At 41.0% G+C, this 25,465-nt stretch overlaps 1 long non-coding RNA gene across 2 annotated transcripts; it reads left to right on the forward strand.

The window, feature by feature from the left end:
* Window positions 1-398: 398 nt before the first annotated feature.
* On the forward strand, window positions 399-25,465 carry LOC120566348. Of its 2 annotated transcripts, XR_005640382.1 has the most exons (6): window positions 399-409; window positions 13,790-13,793; window positions 18,098-18,213; window positions 18,428-18,552; window positions 24,568-24,658; window positions 25,434-25,465. It is a non-coding gene; the product is annotated as an uncharacterized LOC120566348 (long non-coding RNA). The 2 variants fall into 2 exon arrangements; XR_005640383.1 differs by lacking the exons at window positions 399-409; window positions 13,790-13,793 and adding an exon at window positions 16,167-16,396.

The following is a 25,465-nucleotide window of genomic DNA, read 5'->3' on the forward strand; positions in this document are numbered from 1 at the left end:
CTACAAATAGGCCCACTTAAAAAAAATCTATATCAATTTAAGTATAGCTATATTTAGAATATTTTAACTGCTTTATCTCAGCCAGCCCTTTCTGACACGAAACTGAAGTCAATTTATCGATTTATGTTCTTTTCAAAGCCACCAGACTCCTTGGACAAATAAAGTCATTTTACCTTGAAGAAACTGGTAGTTGCTGGTCTACCGCTGCCTTGATTGGTTAGTTTGTTTGTGATATTGTGGGACTTTGGTGAATCAGACTAAACCTTTAAAATATTGACACTTGGTCAGTGGCTCTCAGCGTCAGATACCAATGCAAAAATCACCCTTTAGTGTCTGTATGGGACGCACCGGGCAGAGCAGCAGCTCCACCCAAGCCCTGTAAGATGAAATAGTATTAAGAGAGACAACGGTAGTGAGTATTATGAAAGACTGAAAATCCGCATAAAGAGGTTGGTTGGGGTGGCAGATGGTTCATAGAATACAGGACTTTAAAACAACACAGGACTTTAAAACAACACAGGACTTTAAAACAACACAGGACTTTCACCCAGGAGACCGGGGTTTGTGTCCCCTTCTCGTGTCATTAAAACATACATTTTGTAACCCCAGCCACGATCTTTTCCTAGGTCTAAGTGTTTCGTTCTATTCTATGCCGACCCAGAGCGTCTAAATATGATGCCAAAGGGCTAGGGCTGCAGCTATCGATTCTTTTTGTAATCGATTAATCTAGCACTTTATCGATCGATTAATCGGATAATGTTTTTTTGCGTTTTTAAACAACCAAAACTAGGGGAAAAAAGCAACATTTTCGGAAAAAAGCAACATTTGTATTGCCTACATTGCTTACAATATCATCTCTCAAAAAACGAAACATATTAAGTGCATTTAAGTGCCATATTACATTGTTTTTAAAGAAATTCTTTTTTCAAATGATAACCTCAAACTAAGGCATACATTAAAATACACAAACATTACATTAAGTTGTGCAACTTAACTTTCAGAACTACAAGTTTCAACCTGAGACTGATCTGTATATACAGTAGGCCTATATGTAAATATGAATTCAATTCAATTTTATTTATAGTATCAAATCATAACAAGAGTTATCTCGAGACACTTTACAGATAGAGTAGGTCTAGACCACACTCTATAATTTACAAAGCCCCAACAATTCCAGCAATTACAGTAATTCCCTCAAGAACAAACAGTGGCGAGGAAAAACTCCCAGGCTCTTGGTAGGCGGTGTCTGACGGGCCGGTTGGGGATATGATGAACAGTGGCGATAATAGTCAAATTAATAATGGAACAGTGACTTCAAATGGTAGTCGTAGTAGTTCATGTCATATCAGGGCGCTGCAGGGCGTTACAGGATGTAGCGTGGCCCAGCAGAGCATGGATGGACGTAGCAGGAAGCAGCAGGGTTCAGCAGGACGCAGCATGACATTGCAGGGCACCGCAGAGCTTAGCAGGGAGTGCAGCAGGACCACGGCGACAGCTGCAACCAGGATCTTGGTGCCAACGTTCTCCAAGGAAATACGCTGGGGGGAAAAACATAAGGACTCCGGGGAGTAAACTCCCCAGAAGCTAGGATTAGTAACAAGCATTTCTGGGACGGGATGCACACAAATGGTATTAGAAAGGGAGAGGAGAGAGCAAATCGGTGTGTCAAAGGAAGGAAGTCCCCCGGCAGTCTAGAACTATAACAGCGTAACTAAGAGAGACAGGTCATAAGGAGAGGTAGCCTGTTCGGGCTTTGAACTCTCCCCTGCCAGATCGGGCTTTGCTGGCCTGCCTCCCTCTACTTTTGTTATATATTATTAATCTAACAATTATGAATAGAAGCAGGTGGGCCAGTTAGGTGGACACTGCAACTCCTCACTCCCTAACTATAAGCTTTATCAAATAGGAGAGTTTTAAGTTCATTCTTGAATGTGGTGACAGTTTCTGACCCCCGAACCCAGATTGGGAGCTGGCTCCATAGGAGGGGAGCTTGATAACTGAAGGATCTGGCTCCCATTCTACTTTTAGAGACTCTAGGTACCACAAGTAACTCTGCATTCTGGGAGCGCAGTGCTCTAGTGGGACAATAAGGTATTAGGAGCTCTTCTAAATATGATGGTGCTTGACCATTTAGAGCTTTGTAGGTCAGGAGAAGGATTTTAAATTCAATCCTGAATTTTACAGGAAGCCAATGCAGAGAAGCTAATACAGGAGAAATATGATCTCTTTTCTTAGTTCTTGTGAGGACACGCACTGCAGCATTCTGGATTAGCTGGAGAGTCTTAAGGGACTTATTTGAGCAACCTGACAGTAGGGAATTACAATAGTCCAGCCTGGAAGTAACAAATGCATGGACTAGCTTTTCAGCATTGTTTTGAGACAGGATATTCCTAATTTTGGCAATGTTACGAAGATGAAAAAGGCTGTTCTTGAGGTTTGTTTTAGATGGGCGTTAAAGGATATATCCTGATCAAAAATAACCCCTAGATTTCTGACAGTAGTGCTGGAGGCCAGGGCAATACCATCCAGAGTAGCTAAATCTTTAGATAATGAGGTTCGGAGGTGTTTAGGGCCCAGCACAATAACTTCAGTTTCTTTAGAGTTTAACATCAGAAAATTATAGGTCATCCAGGATTTTATATCTTTAATGCACGCTTGAAGTTTAGCTAACTGACTGGTTTCGTCTGGTTTGATTGACAAGTATAATTGGGTATCATCCGCATAACAGTGAAAGTTAATAGAGTGTTTCCTAATAATATTACCAAGAGGAAGCATATATAAGGAGAATAGAATTGGTCCAAGCACTGAGCCTTGTGGAACGCCATGGCTAACTTTAGCGTACTTGGAGGATTTATCATTAACATAACATTAACAAATTGAGATCGATAAGAGAAATAGGACTTAAACCAGCTTAGAGCGATTCCTTTAATGCCAACTAAATGTTCCAATCTCTGTAACAGGATTGTATGGTCAATAGTGTCGAATGCAGCACTAAGATCTAGTAAAACAAGAATGGAGAAGTCCTTTGTCTGCAGCAGTTAGAAGGTCGTTAGTAATTTTCACCAGTGCCGTCTCTGTGCTATGATTCTTTCTAAATCCTGATTGAAAGTCATCAAATAAACTATTGCTATGTAGAAAATCACATAGTTGGTTAGCAACTACCTTCTCAAATATTAGTTATACTCAACCTATTTTCATTTAAATATTTAGGGCCCCGAGTGCCGACAGCGGCGAAGGCCCTATTGAAACTGAAGGAATTATTTTCTGCAAATGAATTGCCTTTTTGAGGGGCTCAACATATTCAAAAACTCACCAAATTTGGCGGTCACATCAAGTCTGGTGAAAATGTACGTATTTTAAGGGTTTCGGGAATAGGCGCACAAAAATGGCTTGCTAGCGCCCCCTACAATGTTAAAAAAAATTGAGCCCCTGCAGTGTGTTTAACGTAGACTCACGAAACTTGGTACACATATGTAACATGTCAAGATCAAAAACGTCATTAGAGCCATACCCTAAACCCAACAGGAAGTCCGCCATTTTGAATTGAAAGTTCGAAATTAGTGCGATTTTGGCCATTTCCACATGTCGTACTTTAACGAACTCCTCCTAGAGATTTCATCCGATCAACTTCAAACTCGGTCTGTGACATCTTAAAATATTAAAGATGAAAAGTTGTTAAAAGAAAAACTTTTCGTCATAGGGCGTGGCCGTGGCGGGGCGGCCATTTTGTGCGTTTAGCCGCCGAAACAGGAAGTGGGTGTAACTCGAGTGTACATTGTCCGATTACCTCGAAACTTTTCAAGATTCATAAGAGTCCAACCGTGAGGACAAATAATGGCCAATATTTACTTAAAGTTATAGCGCCCCCTAGTGGCAACAGGAAGTAGGCCTAAAAGTCAAGGTGCTATACTTTAACAAACTCCTCCTAGAGATTTCATCCGATGGACTTCAAATTTGGTCCGTACCATCCCAACACCTTAACGATGAAAAGTTATTAAAAGAAAAACTTTTCGTCAGACGGTGTGGGCGTGGCGGCCATTTTGAGTGTTTAGCGATGAACAAAGAAGTTGTTTTAACTTGAGTGTACGTTGTCGTATCTGCCCGAAATTTCTCACGATTGACAAGGGTCCAGGCCTGAGGACACCTAGAGGGCAAAATGGACTTTTGGTCATTGCGCCCCCCGCTGGCAACATGAAATGCGCCTTATATGACAAACATCATACGATTTGCATGAAACTCAGAATGTGTGGTCTACATGTGATAATGAGCCGCCCCCTATAATATGACCACGCCCACTTAGTCAGGCCACGCCCCCTTTCACAACATTTGAACCGTTTAAGGTATACCCTTGTGTGAGGTGTCATTGAACTCAGCAGAGACTTCTTTCTTCATTGGTGATGGTTTGGCCCGCCCCCTATGCTTAAGCCACGCCCCCTTTCATAACATTTGAACCGTTTACGGTATACCCTTGTATGAGGTATCATTGAACTCAGCAGAGACTTCATTCTTCATTGGTCATCGTTTGGCCCGCCCCCTAATATTTAGACACGCCCCCTTTTATAACTAATGACCGATTGATGTAAACCCTTGTGTGAGGTATCATTGAACTCAGCAGAGACTTTCTTCTTCATTGGTGATGGTTTAGCCCGCACCCTATATTTAAGCCACGCCCCCTTTTATAACTAATGACCCGTTTGATGCAGACCCTTGTGTGAGGTATCATTGAACTCAGCACAGACTTCCTTTTTAATTGGTGATGGTTTGACCCGCCCCCTAAGCTTAAGCCACGCCCCATTTCACAGCTATTGAACCGTATGAAGTAGAGTTTTGTGTGAGGTATCGTTTTTCATCGTTGATGATTTGCGGCGTCTGAGTGCCGCGCGAATGCACGGTCGCAAGGAGCGGCGTCCGCCGGTAACCCCAACGCGCGCAGAGGCGCGAGGGCCCGTCCATCGCTGCTCGCAGCTTTAATTGATTATAATGTCACACAGCTCTGTTACACTTATGCTATTAGATTGTTGATCAGCTGTTTCTCCGTAGAGAGAGAGAGAGATGCGCAACAACAATCAGCTGTTTTTCCGAAGGGATAGTCAACGTGTCAGCTCTTTAGATCAGATTGTGGTCACCACTACATATTTTCTTGTCTTTGTTTTTGGTAGTTGTTGTGTTAGGTGTAGATTCATCATCCATACGACTCTGTCGGGTCCGCTTCATGGAATGGATGATTACGTTAGACTCTATGTTTTCTGTTGAGATGCTAAAGCACTGACGTCGTGCTATTATTGTGGTAAGCTAGTTCCATTTTGCAGTAGACATACTGCATAGAGTTTGTTTTAATTACGTTTGAAGTGATTCCAAACTTTGGACACTTTCTGTCGTTTTCTCCAGCCTGTCTCTTCTCTTAGCCCCTCGCTATTTACGCTCTGGCATGTGTCGCCAGCAGCAGACCGAGCCGCGTCTGTGCCACAGTAATAATGCTCCGTGCGGAAACACCGTCCGTCAGCGATAACGTTGGTAACCTTGATTTAACGAAGCTTTGAGGCAAGTCATTTTGCATCGAGGATTTTTTGTAATCGAATTATTCGAGTTATTCGAGGAATCGTTTCAGCCCTACAAAGGGCCAGATGCTAAAGGAGACTTTTTGCGTAAGTAACAAACGCCAAAGGCACCTGACCAAGTGTCACCTTTTGACATGCTGAGAGTGAGAATGTGTTGTTTATACACACGCACACTTAAGCACACAGGAACCCTACACAACAGACTGCCAAACACCTTCTCTAAAGGTGTGGACACACGGGGCCGATTATCGGCTGTTGGACAGTCTGGCAAGGTCAGTGACTCGAATCTGTTCGGTGTGCCGTGCCGTTGTCCGTCTGAGGGGCTGTCCGCTTTCATTTTGGCCGACCTGACATGTTCAGTCGCCGGCAGGGCAGTCGGGACTCACCTGGAAATGGCGAGCGGAATGAGGTGACTAGAGTCTCTCAAAATCTGATGAAAATCTTTTAAACTGACCTTTGTTGATCTGAAATGAAGACAGATTCAGGAACTGCATGGCTTATTTCTCGCTTAAAATTTTTCAGAAACATGTTTCACAATTTTTTTAGTACAATATGAGATCGTATTCTGAACGGCCGCCATGACAGTCTGGCTTTGAATTTCCGGAGAAAACAAACCCATGTGACGCGTTCGTCCAATCAGCTGCCGATTTTAATTTCTTGGGCAACAATACAGAGTAGCGTCGCCTGTTGCTATGTAGACGTATTACATTTCTCAACTCGGTGTCGCCTCAGTGTGTCCCGAGGCAGTTTTTTGGACCTCGGGGACGCGACTGATCATTTCCACTGGCTTTTCTGCCCAGGGTCGGCTGTCTGGTTGGTGTGTAACCACTTTAATACACATAACCCACACCCTAGGATCAAACTCTCCATTGTACACTGTACCCAATGCATATTTTGCCCGGTAGTGTTAATCCTGTCATATCACCCAATGTATTAAGTTGTCTTGTCTAGTCTCACCAGTCATGTCTCACTTCACTTAGTTAAAAAAAAAACTAAAACTAAAAATCTATGTGAAGGGAGGGCCAGTTGACAGATGAATATAGGGTGCAGTGGTGTGTATTGAAGGGGGCATTTGTGGCAAACCTGATAGCGGAATGGTAAAGAGTGTTGAGTTCTGATAGAGCGGTCATGCAGTAACTTGTTTCAGGATACTCCCCTTGCAGGTGGTGATGTTAAGGGCGGGAGAAGGTGTAGTACGCTTACGGTAAAATCACATGACTTTAGTTTTGGAGGTATTGAGAGTTGGGAAAAAGACTGCTGGAGTTGGAAGAAGCTATCTTGCAGGGTAGCTTGAACAGGATCAGGGAAAGGACCAGTGGCATAAAGAATCTTTTCAGCAGCATATAAGTGAATGAGTGAATTGCCAGCTGCGTGAGGAATGTTATTAATGTATATTGAGAAAAGTGTGGGGCCAAGTATGGAGCCTTGGGGGACACCCCTGTTTACCGGGAGAGAATCGGAGAAAAGGTTTTCAAATCTTACACGTTGCACCCGGTGAGAGAGGTAATTGGAAAACCAAACAAGTCAGTGATCAATGACACCAATGCTGCTAAGTCTGTGAATGAGTGTATTGTGGTCCACGGAGTCAAAAGCTTTGGCAAGGTCAATGAATATAGCAGCAGGTATCTAATGCAGATGTAATGTCATTGAGTACTTTTGTGGTAGTTGTAACACAACCATACCCAGATCGAAAGCCAGACCGTGCCCCTGAGATGATATCGTTCATATTAAGATGATTGGTTAGTGGTTTTTCCAGAATCTTAGACACACATTGTTTACGTCAGCCTGATCACCGCCCTTAAACAGAGGAAGCTCCAGGATTTCCTTAAAAATGCCCAATGACACGCAACAACATACTTTCCATTATATTTTTGATACAACTTCCCTGGGGGTGGACACCCAGACCCCCCACTATGGGATATATATACACACACACACCCCAATATACAGTACAGTATACCCACTACAATACATTAGACTACACCACTGAACTAACCCCAGCCCGCCTCCCAGACTGTCACAAATCAAAGAACAATAGTTGTACCACATTACTAGAATAAAAACCTTAAAGGTCCCATGACATGGTGCTCTTTGGATGCTTTTCTATAGACCTTAGTGGTCCCCTAATACTGTATCTGAAGTCTCTTTCCCGAAATTCAAGGTGTGATTTCTGTTTTTGTTGTCACTCTCCTCTACTTCTTGTGATACTGAGGTCATTAGGACTGAAGGCTGAGGCATTTTCAGAATGCTCTTACTTTTAGTTCAAGTACAAAGCAGCAGATTTGGAATTACAGTGAACTAATTTGCATTTTTGCAGCATCATGTGTCAATCAGCCCAAAGAAAACAGAGAAGTGAGGAATCAGTTCTGCAACATGCGGCTGTCATCTCCAATCTACCCCATGGTGGTGTAAAGAGGAAAATAAACAAAAATTTTGTTTGCTAAATCTTTCAAGACTGCAGTACTTCCACGAGCTTCAAGTTGCTCTAATCTATCACAGTCACTTCCACTCGTCTCATAAAAAACAGTGGGTGAATCGGGGTAAATGCTACAATCTCCTTCATATTTCCTCTTTAGTCATGACAGGGAGTTGTAGATGAAGAATAGCAGAAAGGTCCTTGGAAAATGGCAGTTCTGGCAGGACATCTAAATAAAGTGTTGTCTCTATTGTTTTTTTTCACGACTCCCTACTGTCCCACATATTCCCTTTAAATCTCGTCATGTTTTCCCCCTTTACTACTCACTTAATGGTCTTTGAACCTAAATGTCATACATTTCCAACACAGCCCATTTATTTTTCATAAATTTTCTTGTCACATAGTTGTCAATGGTTGAACTTTTTTTCCAAGTTGCTGCTCATGGCTTGTGTGACCATGGCAATCACAGAAACCTCACCAAAGGATATGATACAGGAGCTAATTTTGCAGATATCTGAGTTACCTGAATTATAAACCTCTTCAGCAGCAGAGAACAGACAAATCAAACAACAAAAACTGTTTTGAAGTTTGATCATCTGGGGCCTCATGTATAAACGTTGCATACGCACGAAAAGGTTGCGTACGCTGGTTTCCTCGCTGGTTTTACCGGTCTTATATTGACAGCTTGTTGACGTTTTCTTTCCTCTGTTGGTTTAACGTTTTATCTGTAAAGGACAGAAACTGCTTGAATAATATTGTTAAAGTCTGCTCCAAAATCACTGGAGCCCGTCAGAGTGACTTAAACGTGTTCTCCAAAAGGCGTATTATTAATCAAGACCATATTTTGTCCAGTGAGTTTACATCAATGCCTTCAGGACGGCGCTATCTGCTACCTCCCAGAAAGACCAACCGTTTCTCCAAATCGTTCATTCCCTCTGCAATTAAGTTGCTGAATGCAGAGTAACTGTCTTAAATGTATTTTGAACAAATCTCATATTGGTTATGCAGGGCTTGACATTAACTTTTTGAGGCACTTGTCCTTCGGACAAGTACATTTACGTTTCACTTGTCCATGAACAAAAGTCACTTGTCCGGGTAAAGATTCATCATTTTATAAATTTTTTTGTGTTTTGCTAATGCAGAATTTGAAGAAACCATTGAAAGCATCCAAACACTATCAACATTAATACAATTCAGTTTAAACAGTAGAAACAAATGTGTCCCAACAATAGATTTCCCCTTCAACAAGAAAAAAGGATCTCCAGACTCATAATACAAAGTAATATGTTGCACGCCGGTGTGCAGAAGTTAATATATTGAGATTCTAAGTGAATATTTTAAAGTTTCTCATTACTTTCAGATTCCTAGTCAATATTCTAAGTTACTATGTCAATATATTGAGATATTTTGAGATATTGAGTCAATATATTGAGATTGTAAGTCAATATTTTGAATGTTGTCATTGCTTTGAGATTCTTAGTCAATATTCTGAGTTACTAAGTCAATATATTACGATACTAAGCCAATATATTGAGATTAAGTCAATATTTTATAGTTTCTCATTACTTTGATATTCTTTGTTTATATTCTGAGATACTGAGTCAATATATTGAGATACTAATTCAATATTTTGACCAGAGGTAGTGGTGACTTGAACTTATACTATATCTAAAATAATTTTGTAGACATAACAATGGATTTTGCCACTAAATGTTGGTGTCAACGTGTTTTTTTTTTCTTTCTACAATTTCACTTACCAAGGGATCCTTTAAAAAGATGTAGCTACTTTACAGTTGATTATTACCTGATATTTAATCCGCTACAAACAAGTAGCGGAGCAGCTAGTAACGTTACGCGGCAGAGAGCCAGCCGTCAAGAGTCAAATTAACTTCATGCTTCATCCGCACAAAGCACACTTCTATCGCCACGAGTGACAGCTTTATTCGTTCGTTTTCTGTGAACGATGTGGGGACGGGGTAACGTTAAAGCCGTAGTTAGCATGCTAACGTTAGCTAACTAACACCGGCTGCCTGGCTTGTTGGTTCCGCGGTGCTTTCATGCTGTATCGCTTACAGAGAAGGAGCTGAACAGTGGGCTGGGTCTTACGTCAGCGGTCCGCTCTCCCGCTGCAGCTGGGTCTAACGTTAGTTAATGTATTTGTTTCAAATCGGTAAAGTAAAATCTGTAACATAAACGGAATGAGTGACACATAATAATGTATATAATGCTTCATCCACACAAAGCACATTGCTATCGCCACGAGTGACTTCTGTTTTCAGCTTGTTTTCTGTGAATAATGTGGCGGGAGGTAAGTGGTAGGTGGAGTTAGCAAGCTAACACCGGCTAGCTCGCCGCGCTTTCATGCTGCTTCGCCGCTGAGAATGCGCTGAACAGCGGGCTGGGTCTAACGTTAGCGGCCCGCCGACCCGCTGCCCGGGATTGTGGGGTAAAATATGTATTTGTTTCAATTCTGTAACATTGACGAAATGAGTGGCACATAACGTGAACTAACATGGCATTTTGTTTTGTTTGAGTTTTAACTTGTCCAGTGGGGCAAGTAAATTTCTCTTCCACTTGTCCTACAAAAAATCCACTTGTCCCGGACAAGCGGACAAGCCTTAATGTCGAGCCCTGGGTTATGTGTTTAAAACTGGTCGATTGCAATTTCTGATGTATGTGCAATACACTCGGGACATTTGATTTATTTTTTTATCTTGTCTCTCTTTATCGTCTTTATTCAGTTCATATTTCAAATATTTTGTTTTTGAGTTTTATTACCACCTTACACCAAACGATTGAGACGACAGAAGCGCGCCCTAGTAAGACTCTCATGATTTAATTACGATATTGTCAATTAGTTTGCAAAAGTGTTATCGCTTGAAAAGTCGTTTGGTGTAACGCGGCATAACGTAGACATTCTAGAAACAACCTAGAAACTTTACCTGGGAAAATGCACACATAGGCTTTTCTGGTCTGCATGCCGTTAAAGTTACGTTTTTGCAGGGAATCGGGCCCTGGTACAGCCGTTAAGAATAACTATATAGAAATAGCCAATCTTCACACTGATGGTGTTGTTGCTTATGTTGGTCATATAGATAAATCAGTATTAAATTGAGACTCTTTGTAGCTGCGTTAAATCTAGATCACATATTTTCCTTCTCATATTCTAAGTCAGTTCAGTCTTTGATCACTATCTTGCCTCATGCACCTTCCAGTTTTATCACCTCATCTTAATAATTAATTATGAGTATTCTTTTCATTTTTTTTCTTTAAGGATTTTAGTTAATCTTTGTTCACTGTGTAGATGTGTAGAACAGCCAAAATCAAAGCAGAGACGTGTGTAGTGATCCATAACAGCTACCTGCCTTGTGCCATTAAACTAAATATCTTTCTAAATGTCACTGTAACATCAGTTTCAACAAAGCACTTTTCCTTTGATTTTTGTTAATAGCACACTATAAAAATGTAACAAAGTGTGTGGGTTGGTATTGAAGTTGGTCACGTAGTGCACATTGCCATTTGTGAAATGCCTATCGTATCTCAGGTGATGAAGATGAAACTTTTATTCATGGTGTGACTAACTGTCTTTTTCTTTGTCGTCCTCTTCACTCACTTTCTCGTCTTTCACATTGTCCTTTTCTTGTCTACTCTTCTCACTTGTTTCCATTTATTTCCCCACCATTCCATTCCACTTTTCTGCTCCTCTGCTACAATTTCCTCTTAATTCATCTCCCTCTTGTCGTCTGTATGTCCTATTTGTGGAGGTCTGCTGGCTTAAACTAAAACTTCTGAGGCGTCTACCATTTTGTGTGTGTGTGTGTTTATGTGTGTGCTCTTAGAGGGGTGTCTTTAGTTTGAAGTGAAATATTTCTACAAGGCTTGTGACCTTAGAATCTCAATTGCACTCACAGCAGGTTCAAATGCACATAAGCGTGTGCGCACACACACACACGCAAACACACACACACACACACGCACACACACATTCTCAACTCTGTCAAACATAGTCAGTGTCCCGTTTTCACGCTTGTGCATTACTCCGTCCTGTACTTTGTGTGCTGGTTTTGTTTATGCCAGCAGCACTTTTCACTGAGGAGTAGACCTACGTGTTTGTCTTTGTGTGTGTGTTGGTGCATGTGTTTCTTTATGTATTCATGTGTGTCTCGCTCTGTTTGTGTGTGAATACTGTGAATCCTCTGTGCATGTGAGAGTTGGTGTACCTGCATCCGTTGCTTTGTGTGTCTGCTTTTGTGCTGCCTTTGCATGTCCGTGTATGGTATTTGCCTGTATCACTGCATTAGGTTTCACACACCTCCAGCCTTTACCAAAACACTAAAAGTATTGTTATCAATCCACTGACAATTGTCACCGCGATATGCAGTTTCCCATAGCTCTACAAAGCATTTTTTTCGTCGTCTTTCAGCTCTTTTACAGTTTTTTTTAGTCACTATGGTACTATTATCAATAGTATGGTGCAGTGTTTTAAAACTCTTATTACAAGACTCCCAACTCATCATACTTGTAAATCATTAAATCTTGCATTCAAAGCAACTGATTCTCCTTTCATTTGGCATGTAAACATCTTTCATTACAAGACCAATGTTTCAACCACTAAGTTTCTGGTGAATACAACAAATACATTTGTTAAGTCACCTAAACATATTACAGTGCAATTATTCCAGTTAAGTTATTTTAACAATCACTTAGTCTTAAGCCCTATTCGCACGGGATAAGTATTATCTAGGGACCTCGTGTGAATTATAAATTACCCACCCACGTCTGAGTTTCATCTGGCGCATTCGAACGGGATAAGCGAAGCCTGTGATTTTACTCGAATTTACTGACATTAAGCAACAGTAGAAACATGGGTGTGGGTAGCTCTGCTACGTGTGTTTGTGTGTGGTCAGATCTCGAGGACACACACGCACACAATCTCAACTGGGTAGTCAGTCATCGTCCGAACTGCGACCTCTCCTTTTTCTTTCTCTCACTTTTTTCTCCGGGTGGTGTCAAGCAGGGTCCGGTTAGATGGATAAAACAAAAATTTCACCAGGTTAAAATCTATTAGCTTGATTTATTTGTAACATTAACCTCTAATTATGAAGTGAGCCCCCTCGCTTGATTGTGCATTATTTTTGATAAGCTATTGCTTGGAGATGTCTTGTCGTTATCTCTAGATGTATGATACAAACAAAAAATATATTTACCGCATGCTGCTATACATGTCATCCATCGCCATCTAATCATTCTTTTTGTCTTCGCACTTGTGGTGGTTTTCATCTTTCTCTTTCTGCAAATTGTGTATGATGTATAGCGACATGATCCAGCACCCAAAACACTGTCAAAACACTCCAATGCACCCTCCATTCTTCGCGAAAGATGGATAAAAAGGCACAAAAGAAGGAAATAGGTACCTTGAAAAAACAAAAAAGCCCAGCCAAATCCTGGACAAATCAGAGATGCCGATTCGCACGGGACTAATATTATCACAGGACCTCCGTTTTTGGCGAAATATGGTAGGTCATTTGCGGGGGAATTATTACTTTACAAATTACAGACATGACCGATTCGCACGGGATTAAGATCACAGACAACCTCCGCAATTATTACAAATGACTGGAGGTCACCAGGTAATACTTATCCCGTGCGAATAGGGCTTTAGAAGAATGCGGAGAATGACAGGAGTAACTTTACCTCACCGCACAACGCTTTTTCTTCCGGTTGACCTATGTCAACATTACACAGACTGATCACTAAATTAATAAAAGTGTAACAACTTAATGTTTCATTTACACATTATCTCAGCATAGGACAGCACAGTGTTCCCGCCAGATGACGGACAACTTGTATGGCTCATTATAACGTTATCAGTAACCAGTGTCGCGTGGAATAAGCAAGCTAACTTTGTTAGCCAGCTAGCTAACTAACATTAACATTAGCCAGATGCCGCAGAGGGTTATGAAAACTCTTTTTTTAAACTGCATGTAAGTGCAGTCACAGTTAGGCTAGCTGGTGAACATAGTGGAGCATTTAACGCTCAACGATGGAGGACTCGAGTCTTACTTGAGACTCTATTCTCTGGACTCGTGACTTGACTTGGACTCGCAGACTGATGATTCGTACTTGGACTCGGACTCGAGGATGAAGTTTCTGACTAAATAGGTTATGAAAAATTTGATATAAGATGTTACACTTTTCCTGTTTCGGGCTCCAAGACCGGCTGGGATCTCTTTTTCCCCTCACAGCCACACATACACTTCTCAGTCGGACACCGCTATAGCTCGCTCTCCTTGCTTGACAACACACTCACTGACGTCACTCACTTAATGTTACTTTCACTAGTGCATGATTCGCGGGCTCCCTACTACATGTTCACATTTGCAAAATGCAGAGAGATGCGCCCCGGATTGTTCGCCTACACGAATTTTACATCCAATGCTGGAAAGAGCAGCGCTAAATGTTGTGTGTAATGGCACAATTGAGGAAAAGACTGGGACAACTTCAAACTTTAACAGGCATCTGTCACGGATGCACCCGATCTTTAAAGTTATTTTGATGTTTACGAAAGTGTCTTAAAATACAGTGTCCTCAAAAAGGGACGTTTCTTTTTTTGATGAGTTTATTTCTATATCATAGTGTTAAAGGTGCAATATGTAATATTGTATGTAATACTGGCAGCTAGCGGTTAAAATAGTTACTGCACTACCAATTCAAAATACTGGAGAGTCGTTTCTCCCGCCCCCTCCTGCCCAGACTCGAAGTTCACGGGGGTTGCCAGGCTGAGACCGCAGCATTCACAACAATGTTGCTAGACGCTTTTCTCACATAGCCAGACATTACTTCACAGCACAGCAGAGTAGCTAACGTTAGATGCTAGCCTCACATAGCCAGACATTATTACTCCACAGCACAGCAGAGTAGCTAGCTTTAGATGCTAGTCTCACATAGCCAGACATTACTCCACAGCAGAGGTGTCAAGTAACGAAGTACAAATACTTCGTTACCTTACTTAAGTAGAAATTTTGGGTATCTATACTTTACTGGAGTAATTATTTTACAGCATACTTTTTACTTCTACTCCTTACATTTTCACGCAATTATCTGTACTTTCTACTCCTTACATTTTAAAAATAGCCTCGTTACTCACATTTCAGTTCGGCTTGTTTTCATTCCGGCTTGTCATCGTTCAAAAACAAAAAAAAACAAAAAAAACTATCCCGATCGCTCCATCCGGAGAGAGTGAATGTGATTGTGGTTGGATGAGAAGTAAACATATACCATTCCGACACCCTATTGGTTTGTACGCGATCAATCGCACCTGCACAGACCCGGTGCTAATACAGCACCGGTGCCTTAACGACCGTTATCTACCGGACCGAATAGCAACGCGGATTTCGTTGCCTTATTTAGGTGCCACTTAAATAACTGCGCTTCTCTCTGATGCTCCGAAAAACGGACGTTAGAGGGCACTGAAACATCGCCGCACGGACGCTAGTTAACACTACAGTTGGCAGCAGGTAACGTTAGCCTAGCGTTAGCTAGCAGCTGGAGTAAACACGGTTAAAATTCTGAGAGCTAAACGGTGTAAAAGTGTGTCTGTATTTCACTGGAGAGGATTCTAACACCACTGTAGCTGCCCTTGTCTGAAAAACACAGAAGACCCAGTAAGCACACATACGTCGGCACGACGTATGCAATTGATCGCTTCGTCTGCAATTGATCGCGGGTCATAAAGAAGAATAACGAAGCATCGTTTATTGAGCGTCTGGACGTCTTATTATGATCGCAATCTATACATCGCAGCGACGTATTAACTATGTCGGTGAGCTGTATTAAAAGTTCCTCAGTTGTTCACGTGTCATTTGGAAGCATCGTTTATTGAGCGTCTGGACGTCTTATTATGATCACAATCTATACATCGCAGCGACGTATTAACTATGTCAGTGAGATGTATTAAAAGTTCCTCAGTTGTTCACGTGTCATTTGGAAGCATCGTTTATTGAGCGTCTGGACGTCTTATTATGATCACAATCTATACATCGCACGCGACGGTATTAACTATGTCGGTGAGCTGTATTAACAGTTCCTCAGTTGTTCGCGGGTCATTTGGAAGCATCGTTTATTGAGGCGTCTGGACGTCTTATTATGATCACAATCTATACATCGCTAAAGCGACGTATTACTGTCTCGGTGAGATGTATTAACGGTTCCTCAGTTGTTCGCGGGTCATTTGGAAGCATCGTTTATTGAGCGTCTGGACGTCTTTACTTTACACACACACTGTTGATGTGATGGACAGTGAATCTGAATTCTGCCCAGCAACATATTCGCGCCACAGTCGATAAAGGAAGGGGGAAAAAAAGTTGCCAGTCTACGAAGGGTTAGGATGGAGACTGCTTCTTTGCTGCTGTCAAATATCATGGTAAGCACTATTTCCTCTTAACGTAACGTTAATACAAATATTTCGACGTTTTCTCATGTGGAAGTTGGTGTTCATCGGACTAATAACAAGATATGTTAGTAAGTTACGCCATGTCATGGTTTAAAGTAACTTTAGAGCCGTTAGATCAGGCTCACATCACACTAGCCGCCCTTTTTCACATTCATTTAAAATTAAAATATCCGTGCTCTAGCTAGTTAGCTTGCTATATGTAATAATCTGACTGAATTTGAATGTAAAGTTAACGTTAGCTGCTATGTCAGTTGCAGTACATGCCAGTAACGTAAGCTAAGGTGAGGCTGCTAGCTATAGCTAATTGAACGTTACCCGATATCCCTTAACGTTAATTTTAGCTAGCTAGCTAGCTAACAGTAACTGAGTGCCGCACCTCAGTCATACTTTGCTCATATCGGTTAATTTGATTTTTGTTTTGACTTTAATGGAACTGAAATCTCAACAGGGAACATTTAAAGCTGAAGACTTGTTATATAATCAAAATGTAGCTAGCTAAAGGTAAATTCGGAATGTAGCGTTAGCTAGCTAGCTAGCTAGCTAATCTGCCAATTAACGTTAAATCATATTTAAAAAAGGTGAAGAGGTTCAGGGGCCGTGTAATGGCAGGCTAACATTCGTACTTATTACATTGTGATTGTAATATTTTATTTTTACCCTGCTTATTAACTAAATGACACTATGTAAAATTAGTTTAGGATAGTTTAGCTAGTAAGACTGTGGTTCGTTTCTGTACACTCGGCATTAAATCTGGTTAACAACTGATTTTGAAAATGCGGTTGGGAGTGCCAACGGTCATAAAACATCAGTTATTAGCTAGATGGTACCCGTTTTCGTGGGTTAACGTTAGCCTTCAAAACACTAATGAGCATCGTCACCTGTTACCATGATTTTCTTGCTGATATATCACTAACGTTGATTAATTAAAATAAAAACAATTTACTTGGCAAGCTAGCGTTAGCTTAATGTAGTTACTGTCCAGTCACTTAACTTTAAGTTTTACTTTTTGTTGAAGCTAAATTGACCATAAGCCTAACTGACATTAGCGGTTTATAATCGGCTTTAACAGGGACTAAACACGTTCTATGGACATATTGAATCACATTTGACTTTGAGATCAATACAATTATCAATATCACAATAATTTAATTGGTATATTGCTTTTTTTTTTCTCCCGTTTTTCCGTTAGAACGATGTAGCTATATGTGTGCATCTGTAAGATGTATGAAATACGTTGGAACGGTGTATATATGTATACGTCGCGGAGAGAGCGGCTATATGTCGTTGAAACGTATAGCAGCGACGTCCCGGGGACGTCGTGCCAGTGAGCAAACGAGCAATCTACTACGTATCCCCGATGATTGGATTACATCGCCAATACATCGCCATACATCGTGGCGACGTATGTGTGCTATAATGTTTATAGCAAGGGTAACTTTGGTAAACTGTTAGTTGATGTTTGTTTGCTTGTTTGTTTCACTAGTTATCCCTCATTAAAAAGGGGGTTCTTGCTAAGAATATCACCATCTTCTACAAAATGTCAGGAATACACTGTGTTCATTGCGAAACAGTAGTTACAATACTAAAAATACTGCATCCTCACAAAAGAGCAGTATTTTTTGATAGTAGCTTTCATAGTTTGTGTCTTTTTTATGTTGGTATGATGTATAGTGGAAGATCAGAAAACGTCAACAGGAGGTGGGAGAGAAGGCAATGCAGAGATGAAGGACATCATACCACAATAATAGTTGTGTGTATAAGCCTGATCAACAAGTGAAAAGAGTCAGGTATGTTATTGTCATATTAGTTTGTTGCAAGAAGCAAATTACACACCTGTAATCTGAATCTATCTAGTATTTGGGGCAGGCGCAGTGCCACTCATGATTCTTATGTGTTGCTCTATTTTTTTAACCCCCTGTGTGTTCAAGGGGTCCTAGACTTTCTCTATCTATTACATTGTACTTGAATTATTAATTACCTCTGTATATTAATCTCTTTCAGATAAGAGGAAAGAGTTTGAAAACTGATTTGATGACCACTGCTGAATTGGCCTGCTAAGAGGAAGAGGCACTAATGATTCCAGAAGAGGAAGCCAAAGAAGAAGACCTACGCAGACTTTGAAATGGGTAGGTAATAAACTATTATTAAATCATATCCATCTATCAACAGTAAATATTTTAACCCTTTGGAAGTTGTACTTAAGTTACATTTTGTATTCAAATGTAACCCTAATGTGCAGTGAAGGAGATATACCACACGTCCTTCCTGCAGCTGCCAGACTTTATAATCAACACTGCTCCAAGTAGACCACACGCACCCTATCTGACAATTTACTCACGTGCAACATCAATGTACACCTTTTTTATGCAATATCAATAACTCCCACTGCATGAAAAGTGGGATTTTCGTCAGTATGCGGCACTGTAGATTGTCGTGGAACTTCAGGTTTACGGCTGTACACGGCAATTTACAGGCTACACCAAAAATTGCCGTAAATTGTCGGAAATTGACGTGGGCCTTGCTTGGCAGTTGCCCCCCTCATGAGGCTTTCACATGTAAATGAAAATGCTGTGAGCTATACAAATGCAAATCAGGGTAGCAGCAGGGGGAGTTTTACCCCAGGTGACATTTTTCTAAAAGGTATTAACTTAATTTTAAGAAAATCTATTAAAATAGATCAGACTCAGTATAGCCTAATTGTAGACTCTTCAATTTTAGCTTGAATTGATTTATTTAATGAAAGTATGCTAGATTAATTACTTTGTATGTCATTAGCAATGACCAATGTTATGTAAAAGATACACAAAATAATTTATTTCAACAATTAGTTTTACAGGCTTTGCCACAAAGGTAACATGTACAACCACTGTACATAGTGACATGACTACAGTCTTTGGTCTTGCTCATCCAACATTGTCTGGTGGAATGGAGACAGAGGCTCCACTGGACAGTTTTCTAAGAGAAGGCTTTCTGCTGACACCAAAACACTGTGCTTCACATAAAGCATATCAGCTTTGTCATTGCATGACAAGGTCCCAACCATTTCTCTTCTTAAAATACTGGCAAATTCAGCACCATATTCACATGTCTATGGCATATGAAGCTGTTGGCTCTGCTGAAATTGCCTCATAATCTAGACTTCAATTGTCCTATGGTTATTAAGTTTTCCCAGTAATCTATTTAAACTCACTGTAATTCACCTCCACACCAGTGTGTGCGCTGTTCGCCCTGCTGGTTAATCTGCTCCTCTTTGTTTCTCTATCACTCTGCCCCGCCTCCTACCCCCGCCCTCACTGCTTCAATTTGAAAAAAAAGCGGCGGGAGATGAGTCCGAGACATCCGAGAGTTAGGAGTTAGAGCAAAAGCTTCCGAAATATGGGAGTATTTAATATTTCAGGCCAACTGGTAAAAGAGTTGTCTGTACACTCTGTCAAACTTCACTTGGAAACACACAGGAGTTGTTCAAGACGTTTGGAGCGTTTTTTTCTCTCCTCCATATCACCTCCGGGGCTCCAAAGATGCGCTCACAGAAAAGAACAACGTGAGTATATGATTATTAATGAAACGGCGAGCTAGCCTGTACTGTTTATTAACTCTTGATCGTACAGTGACTGTCTTTGGATGTTAAACAGGCTACTTAGACTTGGCAGTAATGTTTTAAACCCCACCAAGTTTAAACGCGAGCAGCACAGAGCTGTGGCTGCTTTCAGCGCCATTCATTACAGAGCTGAGAGGGTGAGTTGTTTTATAAAAGTATATTTTTATTATCTTGTAATTTTCAGAAAGCAGTTCGCCGTCTTCACAACTCTGAGACAAACCGTAGCAGACGCTACGAACCGGAGCAAGGGTAAGATTTAAAGAATAAACTTTCATTGAATGAACTTCATTAATTCTTCTGTATAAGGACATAGATACCGATCTTAACCATACTTTTTTTTTTTTTTCAGACCAACCTCGCCTCATAACCAGGCTGTGACCTATATTTGCTCGGAGCTGGGTCTGCGGGGCCAGATTTACATGACGCTGATAATGACCCCATTGTGTGTAAGTAATTTTTACCTTTTTCATCTTTACTTGTTTAATTTTACTGTGACTTATGTTTGTTTTTTTATTCATACCACTCTCATATAATTGTTTTCCAGCTGCCTGTAAGACATGACGAGACAGCACACAGGAGCTTCAGCTAGAAACAACCAGATGTGGCATCACGGGCAGAAGCTGTGAAGAGTTCAGCTCGGAGTCGGTCGAGAAGAAAAGAGAGTAAGATTAGATCCGTTTGGTTAATGTTAATATTTTTCAGGTGTCTTCATAGATGTGTTGTGTCCGTAAGCAGTATATCGCGCAGTACTGACTGTCTTTATTTATTGATTTTACAGCTGCAGGAAGCGAGACAGAGTGAGCTGGCTGCGGGTGAGGTGGGCATTTGGAAGTGCGCTACATAGACATCCAGGACAACGCACCACAGACGTCTGCTAAATGGACCGAATCAGACCGAATGCTGCCGGTTACCTACAGCTCCGAGCCGGCCGCGGGTTAGATGTGGACGGTGCTGCTTATCGTGAGCGAGGGATATTGGTTGTGTGTGCTGTATGTCTCCGATGCTTTGTACACAGTTTTTTTCTGATTGCGTTTGTGTTTTCAATAAAGCTCTATCTTTGAATAAACAGCACGTTCCTGGCAAATCATTTTAATTAGGATAACCATGAAATGAATATACAACATAGCATGAAATAAATACATATAATACATAAATATAAAATATATATATATATAATTTTATTATTATAATAATGGCCCAGGTTGACCAATAGCCTAACCCATGACAGACCTGTCAACCAATCACAAGAGATTTTTCTTGTTTAAAAGTAGTGGTTTCATCCAATAGCGAGTGAGGAAATTCCAGCCAGGCCAGACGTTCTCTGGACACGAGAGGTGTCGCTGCTATTCATATTCTAATTAGATCCATTAACACCTCCGCGGGGGCTCTCCACCAAGGGGGTAAGCTTCGCTTCAGAACTCGAGCCATCATGGCGCCATTTTGTTGCTAACTGGCCATCACCTCCTGTTAGCATTCCGCTTACCGCCATTTTCTTTTTACGTCACTTGGCTGAGAATAACTTTACATCCGAAGCGTTTAAAGACTCGATTTGTCCATTGTTTAGTTCGAAAGAAACACAACAACGTATAAAAGGCTCCATTACCTTGTACCTCACGTTATGGCTCCGTAGCAGACGTTTTTGTAAAAATAGGCTAACGATTGTGTCATAACCAAGTGACTTACTGTCGCACAGTAGAGGAATTACCGTATAGTACAGGAGACGCTTCGGGCAGTTTCGATACGTTAGCTGTTTAGGTTTAATTACTAATGTTAACTAGCATGTTAGTTAGCAATAATTAGCCTGTGCTTATGTTATCTCCTTACATATACCTACACTCTCCGTCTCTGTAAGATTGGGAATGATTGAGATTTCTCTCGGCACAGCTACCAGAACACTTACAACTTTCAGACACGTTGCTCACGTCACATTTACGCTGTCTCTGTCAGTTGGAGGCTGCGCAGTAAAGCTGGCCATCACCGGAAAAGTGCTTCTAATAGCCTTCACTGGTCTCCGTCCAGAGCAACGGGGTCTATTGGTCCATTAATATATATGTCAATGCTCTCCACATACGTCATGGTTCGTTTCCGACAATTTGTGGCACAGACAAACGTGACGTTCACAGCCTGTAAATTGTCGATAACTGCCGAAAATTAGGGGGATTTCCGGGCGTTTACGGGGACGGAAATCCCACTTTTCATGCAGTGTCCTCTGTGCAATACTGTGAATACCGTATTATTAAACTTTCTGTCTGTATACTGAACAGTTTTAATTCAATTCAATTCAATTTTATTTATAGTATCAAATCATAACATAAGTTATCTCGAGACACTTTACAGATAGAGTAGGTCTAGACCACACTCTATAATTTACAAAGCCCCAACAATTCCAACAATTCCAGTAATTCCCTCAAGAGCAAGCAGTGCGACAGTGGCGAGGAAAAACTCCCTCTTGGGAAGAAACCTCGGACAGACCCAGGCTCTTGGTAGGCGTGTACGACGCGGTTGGGGGTGTGATGAACAGTGGCGATAGTAGTCACATTAATAATGGAACAGTGACTGGATGTAGCGGGAAGCTGCAGGGTTCAGCAGGCCCAGCATGACATTGCAGGGCATCGCTGAGCTCAGCAGGGAGTGCAGCAGGACCACGGCGACAGCTGCAACCAGGATCTTGGTGCCAAGCGTTCTCAAAGGAAATACGCTGGGGGAAAAAAGCATAAGGACTCCGGGGAGTAAACTCCCCAGAAGCTAGGATTAGTAACAAAGCATTTTTCTGGGACGGGCTGCACACAAATAGTAATAGTAATAGTAATAGTAACAGTAATAAGAAGGGAGAGGAGAGAGCAGCTCAGTGTGTCAAAGGAAGGAAGTCCCCCGGCAGTCTAGGACTATAACAGCCGTAACTATAACAGGTAACTAGAGAGACAGGTCATAAGGAGAGGTAGTGTTTTCGGGCTTAGAACTCTCCCCCTGCCGGATCTGGCTTGGCTGGCCTGCCTCCCTCTACTTTGTTATGTATTATTAATCTAACAATTATGAAGAGAAGCAGTTGGGCCTGTGTTAGGTGAACACTGCAACTCCTCACTCCTAACTATAAGCTTTGTCAAATAGGAGAGTTTTAAGTTCATTCTTGAATGAGGTGACAGTTTCTGCCCCCGAACCCAGATCGGGGGGCTGGTTCTATAGGAGAGGAGCCTGATAACTGAAGGCTCTAGCTCCCATTCTACTTTTAGAGACTCTAGGTACCACCAGTAACTCTGCATTCTGGGAGCGCAGTGCTCTAGTAGGACAATAGGGTATTAGGAGCTCTTCTAGATATGATGGTGCTAGACCATTTAGAGCTTTGTAGGTCAAGAGAAGGACTTTAAACTCAATCCTGGATTCAACAGGAAGCCAATGCAGAGAAGCTAATACAGGAGAAATATGATCCCTTTTCTTAGTTCTTGTGAGAACACGCACTGCAGCATTCTGGATCAGCTGGAGAGTCTTAAGAGACTTATTTGAGCAACCTGACAGTAGGGAATTACAATAGTCCAGCCTGGAAGTAACAAATGCATGGACTAGTTTTTCAGCGTCATTTTGAGACAGGATATTCCTAATTTTGGCAATGTTACGAAGATGAAAAAAGGCTGTTCTTGAGGTTTGTTTTAGATTGGCATTAAAGGATATATCCTGATCAAAGATAACTCCTAAATTTCTAACAGTGGTGCTGGAGGCCAGGGCAACACCATCCAGAGTAGCTATATCTCTAGATAATGAAGTTCGGAGGTGTTTAGGGCCCAGCACAATAACTTCAGTTTTGTTAGGGTTTAACATCAGAAAATTATAGGTCATCCAGGATTTTATATCCTTAATGCACGCTTGAAATTTAGCTAGCTGACTGGTTTCGTCTGGTTTGATTGACAAGTATAATTGGGTGTCATCCGCATAACAGTGAAAGTTAATTGAGTGTTTTCTAATAATATTGCCTAGAGGAAGCATATATAAGGAGAATAGAATTGGTCCAAGCACTGAGCCTTGAGGAACCCCATGGCTAACTTTAGCGTACTTGGAGGATTTATCATTAACATTCACAAATTGAGATCGATAAGAGAAATAGGACCTAAACCAACTCAGAGCAATTCCTTTAATGCCAACCAAGTGTTCCAATCTCTGTAACAGGATTGAATGGTCAATTGTGTCAAATGCAGCACTAAGATCTAGTAAAACAAGAATGGAGACAAGACCTTTGTCTGCAGCAGTTAAAAGGTCGTTAGTAATTTTCACCAGTGCCGTCTCTGTGCTATGATTCTTTCTAAATCCTGATTGAAAGTCATCAAATAAACTATTGCTATGTAGAAAATCACATAACTGATTAGCAACCACCTTCTCAAGGATCTTGGATAGAAAGGGAAGGTTAGATATAACTGCTTTATTCTTGCGTTTTTACTGATGCTTTTGTCATTGCACTTTCCTTCTGGTGCAGTATCACTGAAAATGTCCTCTACTGTGGGATTAATTAAGGATCTTATCTTGTTTTAAATTTTTATATGTTTGTATTTTTCAGATCTCTCAATTGCCATGATGACCAAGATATTCAACGGGAAAATGTGGAAAGCTGCCATATTCCCAGTCATTACTTTGCCAAATCATCTGTGGTAAGTTTACAAAATCGTAATTGAAAATGGGAGTAGGAAGTAAAGAGAGGGCAGCATAAAATGACACCTTTGGTTTCAAAAGTAACTACTTTTTAAATAATTGTGATTACTATGAAACCTTGATGTTAGCCTTTTTAGAGAGAAAGTTATGGTATTTTCTAATGGGATGATTTATAACATGCTATTTAAAGCTTTAATTTACAAAGTGATCTAAATACATATTGTCAGAATGGCACTTTAACAGCGGTTGAGGCTAGATGGGATACAGCTACGGTGACGACAGTTAAGTTTAGGCACCAAAATGACTTGTTAAGTTCAGGAAACAGATCATGGTTTGAATAAAAAACTCTAGAGGAATGAAACACGTTTTCCTGGGTGAAAGTATAACAATATATTATTATATTAGTCTAGATTTTGCTGGATTTTTGCGTAACTTTTGGCCATAGCTGTATCCCTTCTACCGTAAACAGCCCACCTTGAACTTCATCCAAAATTAAACTGCACAGACTGCAGCGCCCCCTACTGACCAAATGTCCTTACTGTTCAATTATATTTAAAGGCTGAATGGGAGTTTCTAAGGAAAATTTAGCAGAGAATTTAACTACGTTAACGACATTTGGCTTGCCATATTCTACTTGTCATATTCTTCTATTCACATCTGCAAAAAAAATATTACTTCTCAACCACTCAAAACAAAGGGAGATGAAACAAAAATTTATAAAAGATACTTCTTGAATAACGCACAAAACCCAAATCTTTTTTCTTGTCACTGCAGCACCACCACTGAGGGACCCTACTTTCCTGAGT

Source organism: Perca fluviatilis, chromosome 10 (assembly GCF_010015445.1).
Source record: "Perca fluviatilis chromosome 10, GENO_Pfluv_1.0, whole genome shotgun sequence".
NCBI classification, from domain to species: Eukaryota; Metazoa; Chordata; class Actinopteri; order Perciformes; family Percidae; genus Perca; species Perca fluviatilis.